We start from the raw sequence: 11,754 nt of genomic DNA on the forward strand, positions 1-11,754 counted from the left end.
CATCCTACAGGCTGTGCTCGCGGGTGCCGCACTGCCCACCAGGTCAGACCTGGCAGGCTGACAAGCACCCGCAAGCACAGCTCCTAGTATGGTGGTACAGATAATGAGGCCCAGTATCTTTTTGAAGTCACTTTGCATTCATAAAGAAATTATTTCTATTATGGTTCGGTCCTTTACGGAAATAATTTCTTTATGAAGTCAAAGTGAGTTCAAAAACAAACAATTTCTTTTTGAAGTTATAGGACTCCCCTAAACCCCATGACGGGTGCGTGTGAGAGTGTATGGTGAAAGGGTGCACACTTAAATGTACTGGTGGCTGCCTGGGTGTGCCTGTATGGTGAAATGGTGCACACTTAAATGTATAGATGGCTGCCTAGGTGTGCCTGTATGATGAAAGAGTGCACACTTAAATGTATGTATGGCTGGGTGTGCGTGTGTGTATATGGTGAATGGTGTGTGTGCTTGCATTCAGGGGTGCAACAAAACCTACATTGCGAGGGGGCTAAACCTTTAAATGTTGGGAGAGGTGCTACCTTCACTGGCAGTGGGAGAGGGGCAAACTTATTTGTGTGGGGGAATCTAATTTCTTTATACATTTTAATGAGACTATTCTAGTGCAGCCTCAATGTTACAAGTATTTAACTCTCTCCTTTAAGGTTGAAAGCTCCCCCTTATGGACTGCTGTGAGAATGACTGGTCTCCTGTTCCCTCTCTACCCTTCCAATCACTCCCCTGGCATGCAAGTACTAAACCCACATGACAATTTCAATTGCTTAAAACATTTGGCATTTGAATGCAGGAACTAACAGTGAAATGCTTTATGTTAGTAATTGCTGGGCTCTTGTTAACAGCGAAACCCAGGTGCCGTTTTACCATCTTTGTCCTGTTCTGTCCGGCAACTGCTCTGAAGCTCAGCCACGTCAAATCAACATAGCCCAACATTTCCGGGGGGGGGGTGTGCTGAATCCCAGTCAACTCAATGGTGTTGCACCACTACTTGTGTTTAATGCCTTGATTACTTATTGGTAATCTTCATTACTCCTAGCCCTCTTCTTCCTCGTCCCAGTACTTGTGTATGAGGCACTCAGCCTCATACACAAGTGCTGGGATGAGGTAGCGGTACATGGAGGTAATGCCTGACTTAGCTACCTGTAATCTTCATTACTCCTAGTCCCACTCTTCCTCATCCCAGTACTTACCTATGAGTCAAGGAGCCTCATACGTAAACTCCGGGACAATGAAGAGGGATGTAGAGGTAATTCTGGGCCAAGGAGCTGATTTTGGAGGTTGGGGTAGGGGTGGGAGGGAAAAGGGATGGTTGTGGGGGCGGAATTGTGCAACAAATCATAATGGTTGTCCATGTCCAGGCTAAGCAGGCATGAAATGTGGTATTCGTGGCTAGAGAAGCATTTTGATGCAGCCAGTCTAGTCATTCCTCAGTTTGGTATCACTTTTTATATAACTGGGCATTTCTGATAAAGCAGTCATGCTAAGTGTAATTACCTGGCTAGACTGGCATTTGGGTGCTGCCAGACTAGTTGTTTCTTACTGGGGCATTGTATATATATATTTTTTTTTATTGAATATAGTTGAATAAACAGCTTTTTCAAAATATAAACAATATTCATTTACAAATACAAACGAAATTCAGCACTTACTTTAACAAGAAACATTCAATTAATAATGTAATACATTGTGCAAATAGTCCAAATAGATAAAAACACATGATACGATAACTAAAACAATTAGGACTTAATTGTAATAATTTTAGATAATAAAAAACAATTTGAAAGCAATTTTAAAAAAAAAGGTTTAAGCAAGAAGATACGATTTGAAAGAAAGAGGGAAGAAGAGAAAGGGCCTAACATATTAGGAGCTTGACTAAACCAATATGTTCTTAGTTGGAAGACATAAAACATGTCATAATTCTCATAGAACCATTGTGTCATTAGTATATACTATGAGACTCATCCTCATTTAGCATGCGATTCTTTTAACAATTGCTAATAGGCCCTTCACAAATTTACTTTACCAATGCTTAAACGCAGCTGCAATCTTGATGGTCGTCATATTTATGTCTTTAAATCACAGACGATACATCCTTAAGTTTTGACATAATGACTTCCAAAAAATAAGTGGCAATACGAAGACTCATTGAGTTGCTGGACAAAAGTAACAACCATCGGATTTCAGGAGTTAGTTCACCAAGGTAGGATAAATGAGATGCAAAAAAATTCATTCTAAGTTCAGTTAGCGTTGGACAAGCAGATACAACATGTCGAAGTGTTTCTCTAACTCCCTCAGTTTTACAAAAGGAACAATAATTTTTATCAACCGGCAACAGCTTTCTTCTAGCTAGAACATCTCTAGTTGGAAAGAGGTTAAATCGCAGCCGTAAGATAGTTGACCTTAGTTGCACAGAGGGTGCATTGTATATTTTTCTGGGCATCTGTGATTAAATGATATGATGTAAGTCATTAACTAAGTCATTAATAACGCGCCTGTACACAAGTGTTTCTAGGCGCGACAAGACACGGGAGGGACGATAGAGGGAGGACAAGACAAAAGATCTTACTAGGCCTTGTGTCATTCAGATCGTGCAGGTGCGAGAACGAGAAGTGCAAGGGGAAAGGGAGGGGGGAAGTTCACAGGAGAGGGGAGGGAAAAACAGGGCAGCAATGCTCTGAGTAAGTGCAGCCAGGGCAGCGCGGCTCTGGGTAGTGCAAGGCACTGTAGATTTACAGTTACAGCCCCTAAGTGTGTGGTAGGCTCAGAGGCAGTGCACGGGTGACTGATCAAGAAAGAGTCTGGACATAGTGAGACTCTGAGAACAGCAGACAGGTAGGTCAGGTAGGCCAGCAGGGGAGGGAGAAAGAGAAAGCAGAGGCGAAGGGGAAAGTTTTGAGCTGCTTCTGGATCTTCAGGTGGTCCGGCTCATGTTTGAGAGGGGCAGGGAGGCCTTTGCAGAGGGAGGCACCTGCAGAGGAGAGGGATCTACCCCTTCCCCCCACTCTCTGCCTCGGGAAGCATCTAACCCTTAGAGAGTTGGTGGTAGCTGAGCGAAGGGCTTGAGTAGGGAAGTATTTTGGAAGAGAGCACTGGATGTTTGAGGGCAGGGGCCCAGAAAGCTTTGTGGGCAATGCAAAGGGTGGGGAACTTGATCCTTGCAGCAACCGGGAGCCAGTGGAGAGATTTCAGGGTTGGAGACATATGATCCCTGGGCTTGAGGCCAAGGATAAGTCTTGCAGTCCTGTTCTGGATTAGTTGCAGAGGGCAGAGAGTAGAGGAAGGCAGGTTGAAAAAGAGGCTGTTGCAGTAGTCCAGCCTAGAGAGAACCAGGGCTCTGGAGACAGTGAGCTTCTTGGGAAAGTGAGAAAGGGAAGCGTCCTTTTGAGGAGGAGCAGCTGGTAGTGGGACTTCTTGGCGATGTCGGAGATGTAAGAGGAGAAAGAGAGAGAGGAGAAAAAGAGAGCGTGGAGTCAAAGATGACAACAACGTTTTTTGCCTCGCAGGAAAGAAGAAGGAAGAGGACCCAAGGCCGTGTTGTTAGAGGCCACAGAGACGCGGGCTTGAATGTGTGCTCTCTTCTTGATGAGTGTTATTGATTCGACTGGCATTTTGGTGCAACCAGTCTAGGTATATCTAAATGTGGCCTAGCATGCTTTACTGCAATGTTATTACGTGTCTACACTGGTCTACATTGTGCAGCCAGTTGGACATGTTTTCATTGCGGCATGGCATTTTTAATAGCAAAGCATTAATGTTCCTGTCACTGTTGGTGACTTGAATGTATTGGATTGGTGTTTGTAATGCTTCAGGCATGGAAACATTGGAACCGATGGCGACTCACTTAACATGGCCGTCAGCAGTCTATCTCAAAGGTCTATGCCTTTTTCATCATGGTCGCTGTCAATAAATAGGTCTTTCCTCTAACGCCGGCGCGTTGTATCATCTTTGATTCACTCGTTGACAGTTCCAGAGTTACCCCTGTGAATTAAGCCTTTTGTGATTCCTTCCTTGTTTTCCTCTACTCTTCCTAGATCTTCTCCGGGTTCTAGCTACTCACCCTCCTCGGACTTATTTCATTAAGGTACGTTTGGTGATATTCGATTCTTACTTTTCACTTCCTGGTCTTATTCCTCCTCGGTTCTGCTCCATTCCTTATTTTTTCTGCTTTCCGTCTCTTTGCCTTTCTACATTTTTCCCTTCACTCTGCTTAATTATTTTCTTTCGCTCATTCGGATTTTTTTTTCGAACTCTTAGACTATCTTTCGGCTCCGTCTTCTTAGACGAGCACGTCCTGTCTACGATAATCCTTCTTCTTCGCCTCTTGGTGATCCTACCTCTACGATTCTGCTTACCTTCGCTGCTTCTGGCGGTTATCCTTCCGCATCTACCTTCCCGGACCGCCTTCCTTGCGGCTCTCCCATACTTACCTTGCTATTCTTTCCCTTATCTTGCTTCAGCTTAGTTGTTTCACTCACACAGTACTCCGACGACTGCCTCCTTCTGTAGTCTTTCACGTTTGAGGTACTGCCTAACCTCGACTACTCCGGTCCTCTTGCAAACAACCTCCTGTTTCCGGATCGCTGAGTTGTGGTCAACTCCCTTGAGTTGTCTGGTATCTCTGAAACACTGTGACTTATCTCTGGGGACACTTGGACCAGTATCTCTGGGGACACTGGGACCAGTATCTCTGGGGACACTTTGCCTGGTATCTCTGGGGACACTGTCCCTGTTATCTCTGGGTACACTGGGACCGTTATCTCTGGGGACACTGTCCCTGTTATCTCTTGGTACAATGGGACCAGTATCTTTGGGGTTTCTGTGACTAGAATCTTTGGGGACACTGTGCCTATTATCTCTCCGGACACTGTCCCTGTTATTTCTGGGTGCACTGGGGCCAGTATCTCTGGGGACACTGTAGTGGGTACCTCTGTGGACAATATAACTAGTATCTCTTGGAATGGGGACACTTTGTCTGGTATCTCTGAAACACTGTGACTTATCTCTGGGGCACTTGGACCGGTATCTCTGGGGACACTGGGACCCGTATCTCTGGGGAATCTGTCCCTGTTATCTCTGGATACACTGCGACCAGTATCTCTGGGGACACTGTAGTGGGTACCTCTGTGGACAATATAACTAGTATCTTTTGGGATGAGAACACTATGCTTGGTATTTCTGTAACACTGTGACTTATCTTTGGGGACACTTGGACTGGTATCGCTGGGGACACTGGGACAGTATCTCAGGGGACACTGTTCCTGTTATCTCTGGGTACACTGGTACCAGTATCTCTGGGGACACTGTGCCTGTTATCTCTGGGTACACTGAGACCAGTATCTCTGGGGACTCTGTGACTAGAATCTCTGGGGACACTGTGCCTGGTATCTCTGGGGACACTGTGCCTCGTATCTCTGGGTACACTGGGGCCAGTATCTCAGTATCTCACAGTGGTACCCACTACAGACACTGTAGTGGGTACCTCTGTGGACAATATAACTAGTATCTCTTGGAATGGGGACACTTTGGGCCTCATTACGACCCTGGCGCTAATGGTTTAACGGCGCCGTAAAGAGTGTCAGCGCCGTTAAACCATTAGCGCCTGATTACAAGGTCCCTTAGCGGGTTGGAGGCTTTAACGCCTGCTTTTTGCAGGCGTTAAAATCCAACCCGCTAAGGGACCTTGGTGCTAATTACGGCAACCGTAATTTACGGTGCCGTAATTAGCGCCTTCCCCATCCCCATTATGCCCTATGGGGCAAAATGGGAATGGGGAAGGGCAAATGGTGAATGGGGAATTACCGCCCCCGCCAACCTTGTGATGGGGGCGGTAATTCCGCCATCCACCATGCCGGAGACCGGCATGGACCATGGTGCTAATAGCACCATGGTCCAGCGCCTGGGTCGTAATGAGGCCCTTTGTCTGGTATCTCTAAAACACTGTGACGTATCTCTGGGGACACTGGGACTAGTATCTCTGTGGACTCTGTCCCTGTTATCTCTGGATACCTTGGGACCAGCATCTCTGGGGACACTGTAGTGGGTACCTCTGTGGACAATATAACTAGTATCTCTTGGGATGAGGACACTATGCCTGGTATCTCTGGAAAACTGTGACTTATCTCCGGGGACACTTGGACCGGTATAGCTGGGGACACTGGGCCCAGTATCTCTGGGGACACTGTCCCTGTTATCTCTGGGTACACTGGGACCAGTATCTCTGGGGACACTGTAGTGGGTACCTCTGTGGACAATATAACTAGTATCTCTTGGAATGGGGACACTTTGTCTGGTATCTCTGAAACACTGTGACTTATCTCTGGGGCACTTGGACCGGTATCTCTGGGGACACTGGGACCAGTATCTCTGGGGACACTGTTCCTGTTATCTCTGGGTACACTGGGACCAGTATCTATGGGGACTCTGTGACTATAATCTCTGGGGACACTGTGCCTGGTATCTCTGGGGACACTGTGCCTGTTATCTCTGGGTACACTGGGACCAGTATGTAAGGGACACCGTAGTGGGTACCTCTGTGGACAATATAAGTAGTATCTCTTGGAATGGGGACACTTTGTCTGGTATCTCTGAAACACTGTGACTTATCTGTGGGGACACTTGGACTGGTATCTCTGGGGACACTGGGACTAGTATCTCTGGGGACACTGTCCCTGTTATTTCTGGGTACACTGGGACCAGTATCTCTGGGGACACTGTAGTGGGTACCTCTGTGGACAATATAGCTAGTATCTCTTGGGATGAGGACACTATGCCTGGTATCTCTGGAACACTGTGACTTATCTTTGGGGACGCTCGGACCGGTATCGCTGGGGACACTGGGACCAGTATCTCTGGGGATACCCTCCCTGTTATTTCTGGGTACACTGGGACCAGTATCTCTGGGGACACTGGGACCAGTATCTCTTGGGACTCAGTGACTAGATTCTCTGGGGACACTGTGCCTGGTATCTCTGCGGACACTGTGCCTGTTATCTCTAGGTACACTATGACCAGTATATCTGGGGACACTGTAGTGGGTACCTCTGTGGACACTATAACTCGTATCTCTTGGGATGGGGACACTATGCCTGGTATCTCTGGGACACTATAACTCATCTCCGGGGACACTTGGACCGGGGACACTGGGACCAGTATCTCTGGGGACTCTGTGCCTAGTATCTCTGGGGACACTGTGCCTTGTATCTCTGGGGACACTGTGCATGTTATGTCTGGGGACACTGGGGCCAGTATCTCTGGTGACACTGTAGTGGGTACCTCTGTGGACAATATGACTAGTATCCCTTGGGATGGGGACACTATGCCTGATATCTCTGGGACACTGTGACTTATATCTGGGGACACTTGGACCGGTATCTCTGAGGACACTGGGACCATATCTCTGGGGACACTGTGACTGTTATCTCTGCGGACACTGTGCCTGTTATCTCTGGGTACACTGAGACTAGTATCTCTGGGGACTCTGTGACTAGAATCTCTAGGGACACTGTGCCTGGTATCTCTGGGTACACTGGGGCCAGTATTTCTGGAGACACTGTAGTTGATGCCTTTGTGGACAATATAACTAGTATCTCTTGGAATGGGGACACTTTGTCTGGTATCTCTGAAACACTTGGACTGGTATCTCTGGGGACACTTGGACTGGTATCTCTGGGGACACTGGGACCAGTATCTCTGGGGACACTGTCACTGTTATCTCTGGGTACACTGGGACCAGTATCTCTGGGGACACTGTAGTGGGTACCTCTGTGGACAATATAACTAGTATCTCTTGGGATGAGGACACTATGCCTGGTTTGTTTGTTTGTTTGTTTGTTTGTTTATTTATTTGTATGGCACACCTTACCCAGGGGCAACAGGGCGCAGGCAAAAGATAATTCGAAGCTTACAATGTTGCAAAAATATACACTTTGAGGTAGTAATAAAAATAATCAGAATTACAGGAATAAAAAATATACAAATCTTCATACATACAAAGTCAATATCTATGCAAGGGTAAATATACAGAGATGTACAGGGCTGTTAGAGGCGGGTAAACCTAAAAGAATATTCAGGATTACAGGAATAAGAGGTATACAAGTCTTCAAACATTAAAAGTCAATATCTATACAGGAGGTAAGTGTACAGAAGTGTGCGGGGCTGTTAGAAGCGAAGGCAGAAACACGAACAAGAGTATCACTATCTATACATAGGTGTAGAAAGTGCAGCTAAATACAAGGGTTATTGGAGTTAAGGTGACTGATGAGGTGTCTTCTAAAGTGCAAGTATGGTTGGTCAGCTCTTAGGTTGTGAGGCAGAGAGTTCCAGAGCGTGGCAGCTTTCACCGGGAAACTGTTCCCACCAATGGTGGAGAGTTTGAATCTGGGAATTATCAGACGGTTGGAATTGATAGTTCTTGTTTGTCGGATGGAGGACTTTCTCTTTACCTTGTCCATCAGATAACTGGGGGCGGCATTGTTGAGGGCTTTATGGGTTAGGGAGGCCAATTTTAGTTTGATTTTGTTGTCTGTAGAGAGCCATTTCAGTTGGCGTCTAGTGGTTGAGATATGATCTCTCTTATTAATGCCGAGGGCAGCTCTCAAAGCATTGTTTTGTAGGATTTGGAGCCTGTGGATAATGGCTTTGTTGGCACCGCTATAGAGGGCATTACAATAATCAAGCCTAGATAGTATGAGTGCTCTTGCCAGGATCAGGCAACTGTCATTGGATCGAAATGGTCTGCCCGCCCTTATTAATTTGCAAGTGTACGCAGTGGTAGATGCTAGTGAGTTAACCTGTTTAGTGAATGACATAGTGGCATCCAGATAAAAGCCAAGGGTTTTTACTTCCCTGGATACTCTGATGAGATTACCATCTATGTTGAATTCGGCATATTCAAGGCCTAGTTTGTTGATATTAGCAGGGGTACCTAAGATGATGAGCTCTGTCTTGTCATCATTCAAGCATAGACCATGAGATGCCATCCATGCCTGAATGATGAGATATACCCTATTCACCAACTCACTGTCCTTACTGTGATCCCCTGAAAGTGGGAGGAGAATCTGAGTGTCATCAGCATAATTAGTGTAGGTGACACCCAGATGGTCCAGATCGTCGAACAGGGGTTTGGTGAAGATGTTATATAGGGTGGGGGAGACGCATGAGCCCTGCGGGATATTCCAGATATACCAGCCCTGCCTGGTATATCTGGAACACTGTGATTTATCTTTGGGGACACTTGGACTGGTATCGCCGGGGACACTGGGACCCGTATCTCTGGGGACACTGTCCCTGTTATCTCTGGGTACACTGGGACCAGTATCTCTGGGAACTCTGTGACTAGAATCTCTGGGAACACTGTGCCTGGTATCTCTGGGGACACTGTGCCTGGTATCTTTGGGTACACTGGGGCCATTATCTCTGGAGACACTGCAGTGGGTACCTCTGTGGACAATATAACTAGTATCTCCTGGAATGGGGACACTTTGTCTGGTATCTCTGAAACACTGTGACGTATCTCTGGGGACACTTGGACCGGTATCCCTGGGGACACTGGGACCATGCTTGCCAACCCTACAGATTTAGGCAGCAGGCTACTGCTTTTTAAGCAGTCCTACCGCCTACAGATTTGGGTGACAAATCCTACTGCTTTTTACAGTGGCAGGTCATTTATGTGACTCTAAGGCAATTAATCTGTCTGTGCAGTGGGCGGGTAAGTGATACATTTGAGTGATGGGCTCAGATCAATCCACTGATTTGACAGCTAGATGACTCTGCCCTGCACTCATGCCGGGACAGACCATAGGTGAACCACCAGTGTAGGCAAGTGGCAGAGCGTACCAACATCACACAGCATCTGCCTATTAGACTGAAGAGGGTATCAGTCTCCATGTTGTTCAGTGCTCAACCTGCACTGCAGGAATAATGCCCGGGCTGCTGCTACAGAGCAGTGGCAAACGTTGCCTACCAGCTCTCTGTGATTATTTTCTGTGAAGTTAGGTAATTCAATTTGGTGTTAACTTACCATTCACAATTAAACATTTTAAACATTTGAACATCTTTCCATGTTGTGCTGTTCGATGGGTTGTGCATTTTAGAATGCTCCAGTGGTTCCAACATTGTATGTTTTGTAATTTCCTGTGATGTCATTGTTATGCTAAGAATTATTTTTGAAACTTGAAAAATCCTACATCTTTTTGGTCACAGAATGTTGGCAAGTATGTGGGACTAGTATCTCTGTGGACTCTGTCCCTGTTATCTCTGGATACACTGGGACCAGCATCTCTGGGGCCACTGTAGTGGGTACCTCTGTGGACAATATAACTAGTATCTCTTAGGATGAGGACACTATGCCTGGTATCTCTGGAACACTGTGACTTACCTTTGGGGATACTTGGACCGGTATAGCTGGGGACACTGGGCCCAGTATCACTGGGGACACTGTCCCTGTTATCTCTCGGTACACTGGGACCAGCATCTCTGGGGCCACTGTAGTGGGTACCTCTGTGGACAATATAACTAGTATCTCTTGGGATGAGGACACTATGCCTGGTATCTCTGGAACACTGTGACTTATCTTTGGGGATACTTGGACCGGTATAGCTGGGGACACTGGGCCCAGTATCACGGGGGACACTGTCCCTGTTATCTCTCGGTACACTGGGACCAGCATCTCTGGGGCCACTGTAGTGGGTACCTCTGTGTACAATATAACTAGTATCTCTTGGGATGAGGACACTATGCCTGGTATCTCTGGAACACTGTGACTTATCTTTGGGGACTCTTGGACAGGTATCTCTGGGGACACTGGGCCTAGTATCTCTGGGGACACTGCCCCTTTTATCTCTGCGTACACTGGAACCGGTATCTCTGGGGACTCTGTGACTCGAATCTCGAGAGACCCTGAACCCAATATCAAAAGAACCACTGGAAGCAGACTCTTGGGAGTTCCTTTCCTTACCCGTCGCTCTCTTCTCCGGCTCCTGTCCTTCCTTGCGTCCGGCTCATGGTGTCCTGAATCCTGGCTCCATGCCTGAGAGGGGGCACTGCTGACCGTTTACTGCATACCCTTACCCTGATATCCAGGTCCACCTCCAGAGGGCTGTTCCCTTGACTATGCCTAAGGAAGGCTTCCAGATGCTTGTGATGCTGAATACTTCCTTTGTGATGTCATCACCATGGTGACACAGACTTCAGCCAGTTCCATGTATCTCATGTGGGCGCAGGATGGATTCCAGGCAGACTTGCTGGTTCTTGCAGTCTGTCTACCACTCATACCACGTGACGGAAGCTCGAGCCATCAAGAGCTGGACCTCAGCGTGTCATTTGGTCACCCTGAAACTGCAGGTTAAATGGGAAAGAACCAAACACTCAAGGGTTAAGGAAAGGGCAATCGATTTTCCTTATAGGTCATATTTAGAACAAACAGTGTTGGAAATCCAGGATGGTTCTTGGAGGTGCGAGAGAGAAACTCAATTATTCATGCTCTTAAGTTTCCCCATTTGGCCTGCACTCCAGTTTTTTCTTGGAATCCTGGGACTTGTAGTTTTCCTATATTTGAAAATTGTATGATAAAATACAAAATCTGCAGAAGTGCAAAAGAACCCCACAGGACTGGATTGCCCGTATGGTAAGGGGCAACTTGCGAGCTGTGCTCATCCTGCAGTCTCTGTCCAGAGCAGGAGTTGCTACTGAATAAAGATGGCGGCCTGTGTTCTGTTGCCAGCACAGAAGCCTCTGCTTAGTCTGCCT

The 11,754-nt window shown here is 46.9% G+C and overlaps 1 protein-coding gene across 1 annotated transcript in view; it reads right to left on the reverse strand.

Annotated features, from left to right (window-relative positions):
* LOC138569104 (E3 ubiquitin-protein ligase TRIM39-like) overlaps positions 1-11,138 on the reverse strand; it is a 433,411-nt gene extending 422,273 nt beyond the window's left edge. The window contains exon 1 of the mRNA XM_069646769.1: positions 10,964-11,138. The gene's annotated coding sequence lies outside the window, so the exon portion shown is untranslated. The remainder of the gene's footprint in view (positions 1-10,963) is intronic.
* Between the last annotated feature and the right edge of the window lie 616 nt (positions 11,139-11,754).

This window comes from Ambystoma mexicanum, chromosome 2q (assembly GCF_040938575.1).
Source record: "Ambystoma mexicanum isolate Mex_15411 chromosome 2q, UKY_AmexF1_1, whole genome shotgun sequence".
Taxonomy (NCBI): Eukaryota; Metazoa; Chordata; class Amphibia; order Caudata; family Ambystomatidae; genus Ambystoma; species Ambystoma mexicanum.